The sequence below is a fragment of the Somniosus microcephalus genome, chromosome 11, assembly GCF_052327205.1.
Source record: "Somniosus microcephalus isolate GS21.2 chromosome 11, FLI_Smic_1.0, whole genome shotgun sequence".
NCBI classification, from domain to species: Eukaryota; Metazoa; Chordata; class Chondrichthyes; order Squaliformes; family Somniosidae; genus Somniosus; species Somniosus microcephalus.
The window spans coordinates 21,553,688-21,565,500 of record NC_140997.1 but is presented as its reverse complement, the minus strand read 5'-3'; the positions used below and the strand labels follow the sequence as shown (position 1 = coordinate 21,565,500).

The 11,813-nt window shown below is 48.4% G+C and overlaps 1 protein-coding gene across 2 annotated transcripts in view; it reads left to right on the top strand.

Moving 5' to 3' along the window:
* Nucleotides 1–7,470: 7,470 nt before the first annotated feature.
* Nucleotides 7,471–11,813, top strand: part of LOC147110367 (actin-related protein 2/3 complex subunit 1A-B) — a 36,830-nt gene continuing 32,487 nt past the window's right edge. Inside the window, exon 1 of one of the 2 annotated variants that reach the window (XM_086000311.1) lies at nt 7,471–7,682. The gene's annotated coding sequence lies outside the window, so the exon portion shown is untranslated. Of the gene's footprint in view, nt 7,690–11,813 lie in introns of both variants that reach the window. The other variant, XM_086000310.1, reaches the window with a different exon arrangement.

Here is an 11,813-nt window from a genome sequence, read left to right as displayed (position 1 = left end):
CAAGTTTGCTGATGACACAAAGCTGAGTGGGAACGTAAGTTGCGAGGAGGATGCAAAGAGGCTTCAAGGGGATATAGACAAGTTAAGTGAGTGGGCAAGAACGTGGAAAATTACATATAATGTGGAGAAATGTGAAGTTATCCACTTTGGTAGGAAAAATAGAAAAGCAGAGTATTTTTTAAATGGTGAGAATATATTCTCTAGAGTTTAGAAGAATGAGAGGTGATCTCATTGAAACATACAAAATTCTTACAGGGCTTATCAGGGCAGATGCAGGGAGGATGTTTTCCCTGGCTGGGGAGTCTAGAACCAGGGGTCACAGTCTTAGAATAAGGGGTCGGCCATTTAGGACTGAGATGAGGAGAAATTTCTTCACTCAGAGGGTGTTGAATCTTTGGAATTCTCTACCCCAGAGGGCTGTGGAGGCTCAGTCGTTGAGTGTATTCAAGACAGAGATCGATAGATTTTTGGATATTAAGGGAATCAAGGGATAGGGATAGGGATAGTGCAGGAAAGTGTTAAAGTAGAATATCAGCCATGATCTTATTGAATGTCAGAGCAGGCTCAAGGGGCCAAATGGCCTGGTCCTGCTCCTGTTTCTTATGGTCCCTGTGGATAGGTTATTTGAGTTAGCGTTTTTTTAATTCATTCGTGGGATGTGGGCATCGCTGGCAAGGCCAGTATTTATTGCCCATCCCTAATTGCCCTCGAGAAGGTGGTGGTGAGCCGCTTTCTTGAACTGCTGCAGTCCATGTGGTGAAGGTACTCCCACGGTGCTGTTAGGGAGGGAGTTCCAGGACTTTGACCCAGCGGCGATGAAGGAACCCTCCGAGATCCCTTGTACATTGGAGGGTTAAGCTGCTGAACATCGTGTGATCCACATTGAGGAGAATGGACTGTAAAATGAATATTGAGCTATAGTGTTGTGTTCAAATCCCTGAATGGTCTCGCTCCTCCCCATATCTGTAACCTCCTCCAGCCCCACAACTTTAAGATCTCTGCACACCTCCAACTCTGGTCTCTTTTGCGCATCCCTGATTTTCATCACTCCACCATTGGCGCCCGTGCCTTCAGCTGCCTCTGGAACTCCCACCTTAAAGAAGGAGAGAGGAGTAGAGAGGCAGAGAAGTTTAAGAGGCTCCTTAAAACCTACCTCTTTGACCAAGCTTTTGGCCATCTGTCCTAATATTTACGGTAAGGGCTCTATATAAATGCAAGTTGTTGTTTTGACACTGAATCCCAAATCTGTGACAGTTGGAAACTTGCAGCAGGTAGGCCAACAGCTGAAAGGGAATCAATACCGTAAAATGTTGATGTCACTATATGGTACTGTCTTTAAGTTATACATCAAAACAGGTTACATTTTTAAACCCCAAAAAACAAATTAGTGTCACTTACGAGGTAAAACCATCCACCGGTCCAGGTTGGACGCGGTCCGTGGGGGTGGTCGCTCTGGCTGCCTACATTCCTTCCACGGCTTTGTCCGTGCCCGGGTGACCCTGGAGAAGGAGCACGGGATGTTTGCTGGTATGCTTGAGGCCTTTCGCGACTGGTGGGCACCGCAGGGACTTGCGGGTGTAGACGACACAGGTGGCAACATTACTAGAAAAGCAAAACACTGCGGGTGCTGGAAATCTGAAATAAAAACAGAAAATGCTGGAAATACTCAGCAGGTCAGGCAGCATCTGTGCAAAGATGATTTAATTTGTTAAAAAAGAAAGATTTGCATTGATATAGTGCCTTTCACGACCACCAGATGTCCCAAAGCGCTTCATAGCCAATTAAGTACTTTTTTAAGTGTAGTCACTGTTGTAATGTAGGAAACGTGGCAGCCAATTTGCACACAGCAAGCTCCTAAAAACAGCAATGTGAAAATGACCAGATAATCTGTTCTTTTAGTAATATTGATTGAAGAATAAATATTGGCCAAGACACCTGCTCTTCATCAAAATAGTGCCATGGGATCTTTTATGTCCACCTGAGAGAGCAAACGGGGCCTCAGTTTGACGTCGCATCAGAAAGATAGTACCTCCAATAGTGCAGCACTCCCTCAGTACTGCACCGGAGTGTCAGCTTGGATTTATGTGCTCAAGTCTCTGGAGTGGGACTTGACCCACAACCATTCTTCTGGACTCAGAGGTGAGAATACTACCCAGTGAGCCATTGCTGACGCAAAGTTGTTTCCTTTTTTTTTGATTTGGGTTTCTACTAGCTGTGCTGCTCTAAAAAGGGGGGCACATTTGTTAGATTTTCTTTGGTTTGATGACACTGGGGCAACCCAATGTCTCCTTATGGTCAGCTGTGGCTCAGTGGGTAGCACTCTCGCTTCTCAGTCATAAGGTTGTGAATTCATAGTCCCACTCGAGAGACTTGAGCACAAAAATCCAAGCTAACACTCCAGTGCTGTACTGAGGGAGTGCTGCACTGTCAGAGGTGCTGTTTTTTTGGTAGAGACGTTAAACCGAGGCCCCGTCTGCCTGCTCAGGTGAGCGTAAAAGATCCCACGACACTATTTCGAAGAAGAGCAGGGGAGTTATCCAATATTTATCCCTCAACTAACATCACAAAAAAAAATTATGTTGTGGCAGAGCCACCAAAGGACTCAGAGCGGTTGCACATAATTCCTTTAACAGCAATGTAGTTACAGCCTGTGTCTGTACCTTTAATTACTGTTTAACTGTACTATGTCTAGTTACCTTTACAGCATGGTTTTAGCGTGATGACGTCATGCCGTTCATCACGTGATCCCCCCATGCCGTTCATCACGTGATCCCCCAATGGCAGGAAGAACGTGATGACGTCAGCCATCGGACCAGCCCAGCAGTCCTCGTGGAGCCTTCAGAGAGAACAGACCTGTATTCAATGTATTCCAGCAGTTTCCAGTTAAAACCTGTTTTGTTCCATTAAAGTTCGATGTTTTAATTGCCTGAGTCGAACTCAGTCTTTTCGTTAGGAACCTCCGTTCCTACATTGGTGACCCCGACTTCTACGAACAGTTTTTGTGGAAGATATTTATCATGGATACGAACGCCGTGACACTGAAACTGCCACAATTCTGGGAGCAACAACCAGCCACGTGGTTTATCCAGGCTGAAGCTCAATTTGCCATCTGGAACATTGTCGCGGATTCGACCCGTTACTACTACGTGGTCTCCGCCCTCGACAGCGCCACAGCCTCGCGGATCGTCAGCCTCCTTGGTAGCCCACCGGATGACGGCAAGTACGATACTTTAAAGGCGCGTTTGCTCCAGGTCTTCGGCCTCTCGAAGTCAGAGCGCGCTTGCAGACTTCTCGCTATGCCCGGCCTCAGGGACTCCAAACCGTCCGAGCTCATGAGCCAAATGCTCACGCTCTTGGGTGCCAAACCGGAATGCTTCCTTTTTAGGGACTTGTTCCTCTGCCAGCTTCCAGAACCAGTGCAAACTGCCTTAGCCAGCTCTGCGATCACAGACTGTGCTGAACTCGCGGCAGAAGCGGGTAAGATATTCACGGTAGCCCAACAGTGCTGCACGGCCACGAGGCACCCAGCCCCCACAGACGCGACTCCAGCTCCTCAGGCGGCGGGCTGGTGCTGCTACCACGCCCGTTTTGGCGCGAAAGCCAGACGCTGCCATCCTCCCTGCAGTTTTTCGCCCAAAAAAAACCAACAAAGCTCCCGCAGCGTTTTTCGCGAAGGAGGACCAGGTCTAAAGGGCGCACCGTGGCTGCGATGTCCATCAGATCTTCAGGAAAGCTTCTTTACATCACAGACTCCCTATCGGGTCGCCGTTTTCTTTGTGACACCGGTTCGCAGTGTAGTATCTTGCCTGCGTCGAGGCTTGATCTCCAAACTGGGGGCCACGGCCTTCCCCTTGAGGCAGCTAATGGCGCGGCCATTTGTACCTTCGGGAAGCGGCGGGTCCAACTGTGCTTCGGCAGTCAACGCTTCTGCTGAGAGTTCGTCACGGCCAAGGTCTCGCAGGCCATCCTAGGAGCAGATTTTCTGTGTGCGAACGGGTTCCTCGTCGATGTCCGGCACTGCCGGTTGAGCAACGCGGCCACTTTCCATTGGATCCCCTGCCACCGCAGCACCGCCATGCCGTGGTCTGTTGCCTGCGCGTACCCATCGCCGGATGGATTCACTCGTCTCCTCGGGGAGTTCCTGGAGCTGACCAGGCCCACCTTCTCTTCCTCGGTCACAAAGCATGGTGTGGAGCACCACATCACCACGACGGGCTCCTCGGTTTATGCATGGGCTCAAAGGCTGGAACCTGGCAAGCTCGCGGCTGCGAAGGCAGAGTTTGACACAATGGAACAGCTGGGAATTATTCGACGGTCAAATAGTCCCTGGTCTTCGCCTCTCCACATCGTTCCGAAACCTGGTGGCGGCTGGCGGCCATGCGGCGACTACCGACGCCTGAACGATGCCACTACTCCTGATCGGTACCCGATCCCACATATTCAAGATTTTTCGGCCCATTTGGCGGGAAATTCCATCTTTTCTAAGGTCGATCTCGTCCGCGGGTATCACCAGGTTCCCGTTCATCCGCAGGACGTTCCAAAAACCGCTGTTATCACACCATTCAGGCTTTTCGAGTTCCTGCGAATGCCGTTCGGTTTAAAGAACGCAGCACAGGCTTTCCAGCGACTAATGGACTCTGTGCTCCGTGATCTGCCTTTCATTTTCGTCTATCTCGATGACATCCTCATCGCCAGTGCTAGCGAGGAAGAGCACATCGGTCATCTGCGTGCTCTTTTCACACGCCTTCGCCAGCATGGGTTAATCATCAACCTGGCCAAGTGCCAGTTTGGCCTGCAAATCATCGATTTTCTGGGACACTGTATCACCTCGGATGGCGCCGTCCCCCTAGCAACGAAGGTGGAAGGCGTCACTTCTTTCCCGCGTCCGCGGACCGTCAGGGCCCTCCAAGAGTTCCTGGGGATGGTAAATTTCTACCACCGCTTCGTCCCCAAGGCGGCTCTGCTTATGCAGCCTTTGTACGAGGCCCTCAAGGGCAAAGCTGGCAAAGACCCAATCGGCTGGACGGCCGAGATGGACCAGGCATTCGGGAACACCAAGAGCACCTTGGCTGATGCAACCATGTTAGCACACCCTCTTCCAGGCGCCACCATCGCCCTTACTACGGACGCGTCTGACTACGCCATAGGTGCAGTACAAGAGCAATGGGTCAATGGCTCGTGGCAACCGCTGGCGTTTTTCAGCCGTCAGCTGAGAAAAAATTAAAGAAAATACAGCACCTTCGATCGGGAGCTCCTGGCCCTTTTCCTGGCCGTCCGCCATTTCAGGTTTTTGTTAGAAGGACGTCCCTTCACGGCTTTTGTCGACCACAAGCCGCTTACCTTCGCCATGTCAAAGACCACAGAACCGTGGTCGGCTCGTCAGCAACGTCACCTGACGTTCATTTTGGAGTTCACTACGGACATTCAACATGTGTCTGGTAAAGACAACCTGGTGGCAGATTGCCTCTCCCGCACGACGGTCCATGCGGTTCATCTTGGAATTGATTACGCTCGCATGGCTGAGGATCAGATTTCGGACCCAGAGGTTCAATCATACAGAACCGTCCCGTCGAGTTTCCAACCGGCTGACGTAAGCTTCCGGGCCACGGGCACCACGCTCCTTTGCGACGTCTCCATGGGCGTTCCCCGACCTATTGTGCCAGCCGCGTGGCGCCGGAAGGTTTTCGACGCAATACACGGATTGTCGCACCCTGGTATGCGGACTTCACAATGTCTAATGTCGACGAAGTTCATCTGGAAGGGTATGTCCGGGACTGGGCCAACACCTGCGTGGTCTGCCAGAAGGCCAAGGTCCAGCAACATGTCAAAGCACCAGTAGCTCCGTTCGTTGTTCCGGAGCGTCGTTTTGACCACGTACATGTGGACCTTGTGGGACCACTACCACCTTCCCGTGGTTTTACTCATCTCCTCACCGTGGTGGACCGCACCACCAGGTGGCCAGAGGCAATTCCTTTGGTTTCCACCACTTCAGCAGACGTCGCTAGGGCCTTCATCTCCTGTTGGGTGGCTCATTTCGGAGTGCCAGCAGACATCTCCTCCGATCGTGGGCCACAATTTACCTCGGAGCTTTGGAACGCTGTAGCTCAGGGGCTCGGCACCAAACTGCATCGCACCACCACCTATCATCCACAGGCGAACAGCCTGTGCGAGCGATTCCACAAGTCGCTTAAAGCCGCTTTACGGGCCAATCTTCAAGGTGCGGGCTAGGTGGACGGGCTCCCTTGGGTCTTCGCACGGCGCCCAAGGACGACCTGCAATCTTCTTCAGCAGAGCTTGTTTACGGCCAGCCACTCCGAGTTCCTGGTGATTTCCTCCCTTCTCCCACGGAGCCATGGTCTGCCTCCCAGCAGCTCGTCAGCCACCAGGAAGCAGCCAAGTGTTTTGTCCCGGTGCCTACATCCAACCACAGCCTGCAGAGCTCCCACGTACCGGTTGAGCTGAAGAGCGCCGAGTACGTCTTCATCTGTCATGATGCTCACCGGGACCCACTCAAGCCTCCTTACACTGGTCCTTTCCGAGTCATCGAACCAGGAGACAAATCCTTTGCCGTCGACGTCGGAGGGAAGCCGGGTCACATTTCGGTGGACCGCTTGAAGCCGGCTCATTTGGACTTGGATAGCCCAGTCATCATCGCTCAGCCACCGAAGCGTGGCCTTCCGCCCGCAGCTGCCGTGCCGGTTCAACCACAGCCGCCCGCCAGTTCGACTACACCCGCCGCACCAGCTCAGCCACAGTCGCCCGCTAGCTCGACCACCGGTCATCAACTTCCTCTGCCAGGTTATCGAAGTCGTTCAGACAGACATGTCAGACCTCCGCCTCGTCTCACTTTTTCTGTTAAAGACAATTCTAGGGGGGCGCATGTGGCGGAGCCACCAAAGGACTCAGAGCAGTTGTACATAATTCCTTTAACAGCAATGTAGTTACAGCCTGTGTCTGTACCTATAATTACACTGTTTAACTGTACTATGTCTAGTTACCTTTACAGCGCGGTTTTAACGTGATGACGTCATGCCGTTCGTCACGTGATCCCCAATGGCGGGAAGAAAGTTATGACGTCATGATGTTAGCCATCGGACCAGCCCAGCAGTCCTTTTGGAGCCTTCAGAGAGAACAGACCTGTATTCGATGTATTCCAGCAGTTTCCAGTTAAAACCTGTTTTGTTCCATTAAAGTTCGTTGTTTTAATTGCCTGAGTCGAACTCAGTCTTTTCGTTAGGAACCTCCGTTCCTACAATGTGGTCATGATCAAATTGCTGTTTGTGGGAGCTTGCTGTGCGCAATTTGGCTGCCCGGTTTCCTACATTAAAACAGTGACCGCACTTCAAAAAAAAGTACTTCATTGGCTGTAAAGCGCTTTGAGACGTCCGGTGGTCGTGAAAGGCGCTATATAAATACAAGTCTTTCTTTTAATTAAGAAAGCGTTACCAGGCAAACTGGCACGACCTGAAGGGCGCGCCCCCTAGCAACCGCTTGCGGGCGCGCCACCGGATTCAGCGTCCGGTACGCGCGCGCGTCCACGCACCCGGTGCGCCCCGCGTACGTGCGCGTCCCCGCGGGTGCCGCTCCCGGATCGCCGACTAGTCCCGTCTCCGCCTGGCGACCGAATTCGTGTCGACTGACCAGAGTCCGCGAATTCAACCGCGACACCGACACGCCGCGCCGCGCCAGGTAACGGCCGGGAAGGGGAGGTCCCGCGGAGGCGGGGTGGGTGTGGGGTGTATGTGTGTGAGGGGACGGTGTTTGGGGCGGCGGGGGGGATCGAGACAAGGACGCCGGGCCCCAAGTGGGAAAAGAAGCCGTTGAGGCCTAGGCCGGGAAAGAGCCGGCAACCGACCGACCGACAGAGAGAGAGAAGGGGGAGAGCCCGGTCTGCCGCTTGCACTCCGCTTGAACCCCGGCTCGGAAATGACCGCTGAGACCCAGGAAGGAGAAAAAAGCTTGCTTCCCCCCCTCCTCATGACCTGCCTCCCCCGCCCCCTGGGGGACGCGGGACCGACCCCAGGCTGCGGCAATACCCGGGGGCTGCCAACATAACCGAGGAGAGGGGGTGTGTGTGTGGGGCCAGTGAATAAAAAGACAGTGACCGACCGGCACAGTTCGCTTCATAGAGTTACTGCAGCGCCCGGCGGTCAGAAACACTCACATTTTCCACTGGAGTTCACCAAAGTCCGTTTACCATTCTGGCCCAATCTGGAGCTCAAGTGTTTCAGCAATTCTCTATTTAGTATGCTGCAGTAATTCTCTATTCGAAAGAATGAAAAGCAATATGTTTGTGTTGTGCTTTTCTGTATCTACCCCCACAGATGCAATAATTATGGGGTGTGGGGGTCGGTTTGTAGATTCCAGAGTTTTTAATTTAGAGGGAGAGAAAGCCTAAGATGTTAGGAATTTCAGGCATGTGATCCAGGAAATCCTGTTTGCATACCTGGCAAAGGATTTGATCAGATTGGTGATGCTCCTCCGAAAGCCATTAGGTATCTATCCTTTGTCAGCAAGGAAGCAACGTTCTGTCTTATTTTGTGTTGTCTAATCGTATGTAAAGCTTGGGAAGGAATTTATATGAAAACTTTTAATCTTGTGTAAAATCATGCATATTTGGTGTATGATGTTTTGCCACAGTGGTTTCAATAAAGCATAATGGGCATGTGAAATTTTCATTCATGTATATACCCTTTCAGATTTAGGTTGTGTTCAGAAAGAGAATGTTGAGCCTTGTAGTACTGGAGTGAAGCAGTTATGGGTTAGTCAGTGGTGGTGATTGTGATGGAAGGAAACTGGCATGGTGGACAGGCAATTTTCCTGTAGCATGTTTGTACCAATAAGCCTAGTGGCAATAATTGGTTATAGGCTTTTATGCTAAATGCATAATACACAAAGAGAAGGCTAAGTAACAATTTAAATATTGATGGTCAGTTGCGGAGAACTAATTGTGGCACGGTTTAACTGTTAGAAAGAAAGAACTTGCATTTATATACTGTAGCACCTTTTCACATTCTTGGGATGCTCCAAAGTGCTTCACAGCCAATTAATTATTTTGAAGTGAAGTCATTGTTGCTCTGTAGGCAAGCATAGCAAGGTTCCACAAACAGCAGTAAGATAAATGACCAGTTCTGATTGTATTGGTTGCGGGATACATGTTGGCCAGGACACTGGGAGAATGTCCCTTTTCCTCTTTTAAAAGTGCCATGTCTTTTAGATCCACCTGAATAGGCAGGCGGGGTCTCGGTTTAATATCTTACCTGAAAGGCAGCACTACGAACAATGGAGTACTCCCTCAGTAGTTCTGTGCTCAAGTCCCTGGAGTGGAGCTTGAACCCAGGACCTCCTGACAGGTGAGAGTATTACCACTGAGCCAAGCTGACAGATTTTTAAATCATTACTGCATTTTTCTGTGGGTTCAGGAAACTTTGCAATTATATATAAATAAGATTGCAACAGTGCTTATTTTAGAGAGATTTCCACAATGCACACACTGCAACAAAAAAAAACACTAGTGAATGGAGACTCCTTCCACGGAGGAGTCAGATTTTTTTTTTAGCATATGGAGTTGGGGTTAGTCGCTGTATCTGTGCCCTGAAATGCCTATTGCTACAGAAGGTTGTACTTTACCTTGGTTTTAGAATGCATGTTTGTTTTGTGAGTTTAAGGTTGGATTGTACCAGTCTCGCATGTCTTCAGTGTAATGAAACTTGAGTCATTAGGTTGAAGTCTGAATAGGGTGGGGAACAATAAGATAAGAGCGATGGAATGTAAAGTGTTGTCGAAGATGAGAATCACAGCAGAAATGAGTTGATTGTGACTGCAAGCCATAAAGCTTTTGCAAAATTATTTTCTTGAAGTTTCGAAAATATTCAGTGATAGCAGTTTACAGTTTTCATGCTTGCTCCAAGAACTAGGAAAATCACGTTTGAAGTTGAGTTGTTTAGTTTACTCTAGTCAACTGCTATGCATTTTACATGTCTGTACACACCTTGGTCACTGAATTTAAACCGCCGGTTCAGTGCAGTACTGAGGGAGTGTTGCATTAGTTGCGATGTTACACCAAGGCCCAGTGCTCCTGCTTCAGGTGGACATAAAAGATCCCATGGCCATATTTGAAGAACTGAAAGTTCTATTGGTAGCCTGGCCAACGTTCATCCCTCAAACACCACTAAAATAGATTAACCAGTCTTTCATCTCACTGCTGTTTGTAGGATCTTGTAGCTTGCAAACTGGCTGCTACCTTTGTCGACTAAAATAACACTGACTACACTTTAGAAGTAATTCATTGGCTGTGAGCACTTTGGAACATCCGGAGGGTGCGAAAAGCACTGTATAAATGCAAATTCCTTCTTTCTCACTCTTGTGTATGTGCTCAGATAAAAATAATGTTTTCGTTTATCAAGTGCCTGCATAAGGATTTTTAATCAGCAGAAAACGACAGTAGTTGATTCGAATTATCCTGTCACCAACCCATTGACGAAGTCCTTTTTTATACATTTGATCACACCATTCAAGTCCTGTTGTACAATTACATAAACATGATTCTGTGCAACAATATCCTAAAATATGTCATCAGCCTTAGGTAGTCGTGGTTGATGTCATGTGTAATGACGTGATGCTGGACAAGTTCCACAACTTTGTGGAATTCTTTTAGGTAAAGGATAATAGTTTAGCAACAAAAGGTTGGAATGTAATATCTAATTAAGAATATCATAAAATAGGTACCTTGGGTGGAAAGAACAACACTGCACCTTGCAATGTCAGATCCTATATCGGGATGCTAGGTTTAGCTCTGTTTTCAATTATCAGCAAAATGTAATGGGTATGTGAAATTTTCATACTGTGTCTCCTTGGACTGTGAAAAGCACCCAGCAGTAAAATGATAGATTTTTGTACTACCATACTTGAATAGTGCTTGTTGAGAGCATTTTGAACTATAGAACACTTGAAGTACTTTTTGTGGTAGTGTGGGAGCACTTTAAGGTGAATGAATTAAGTACAACACACATGCAGCTTATCGCTCAATATAAAAATGTACTGGCTTTTTTTTTCCATCGCCTATTTATATTAGTGTACTAAATATGTTACAGGCCATAGTGCACATAACACAAGTGAGAGATGAGAAAAGTCTGTTGGACCCATCAAAACCTCAACACAGCTAATCCATTAACTCTCCCTTCAAGCCACACAATGTTTCACAGATTTTCAAAGTGAAAACTTTTACAAATAAAATATTGTAGCGCTGATCGAAAGGGACAGCGAGCAGAATGCACAATTGTGCGCAAACTAACTTGTGTTGGATCAATATTTAAATCTTGCTGACTGCACATTCAAAGCAGCGCCAGCATTATTATAATATAAAATTGCTGACTGCAATTCAACTAGAAATGGTACCATCGCATTCCCGCTCGGAACGGCACTAATTTCCAGTGACGCTCTTCAGCCTTTTACTGTTACCTGTGCTCCACGGCAATCCAAGTCTACGTAAAAGTGAGAGATTGCATGCTTCGTATCAATGTATGGCGGTTAAAACCAGGGCGCATTCACCAGCAATAAAACCACATAGTACAACAGCAATGCCCATTCAGTGGTTTTATGCGTGATTTGATTGGTGTTTGACAGTGCTTCCTGTAAAGTGCCTCGCAAAGTAATTTCTTAAATTATGATAGGAATTAAGCTTTTGCATTATAGAACAATGGAAATAAATACACATACAAATATATGTAGTCTGCTTTTTTTTCAGATTATCTGATGTTGAATTTTTAGCACAGAATTCCGCCGTGCTATATTATTGAAATTATTGAAAAATT